The sequence below is a fragment of the Penaeus monodon genome, chromosome 15, assembly GCF_015228065.2.
Source record: "Penaeus monodon isolate SGIC_2016 chromosome 15, NSTDA_Pmon_1, whole genome shotgun sequence".
Taxonomy (NCBI): Eukaryota; Metazoa; Arthropoda; class Malacostraca; order Decapoda; family Penaeidae; genus Penaeus; species Penaeus monodon.
Genome location: NC_051400.1, coordinates 49476552 through 49476945, shown reverse-complemented (window position 1 = coordinate 49476945; position 394 = coordinate 49476552).

The window sequence follows — 394 nt, the reverse complement described above, 5'->3', positions numbered from 1 at the left end:
CGCCAGGAGACCAGTGCCAGGAGTTAACTTGGTTACGGGCGCTCTAAGTGGCCCCGCGAGTGCCTCTGATTGGTCATTTCACGGTGAGTAAGGCACAGTCTCGGATCACGCTCTGCCGTCCCCTTTGTCACTTGGTGGTGGGCGCGCTTCGTATGATTAGCGGGATGTGCGTCGCTATTATGCACATGATTGATTGTACAAGCGATTGTATATGCAAATGAACTCGTGGCCGCACATGAATAAGCGTCAAACCAGGGATATTGTTATAATGATATTACAATAATCGTCATGTGAATATCAAAGGTAACTTTAACATGCCAAGTCATTGTACGCTTGACCAGATACGCTGGGTCACCCTCAGATAGATACACGGCTGCATGCACACACGCGCGCG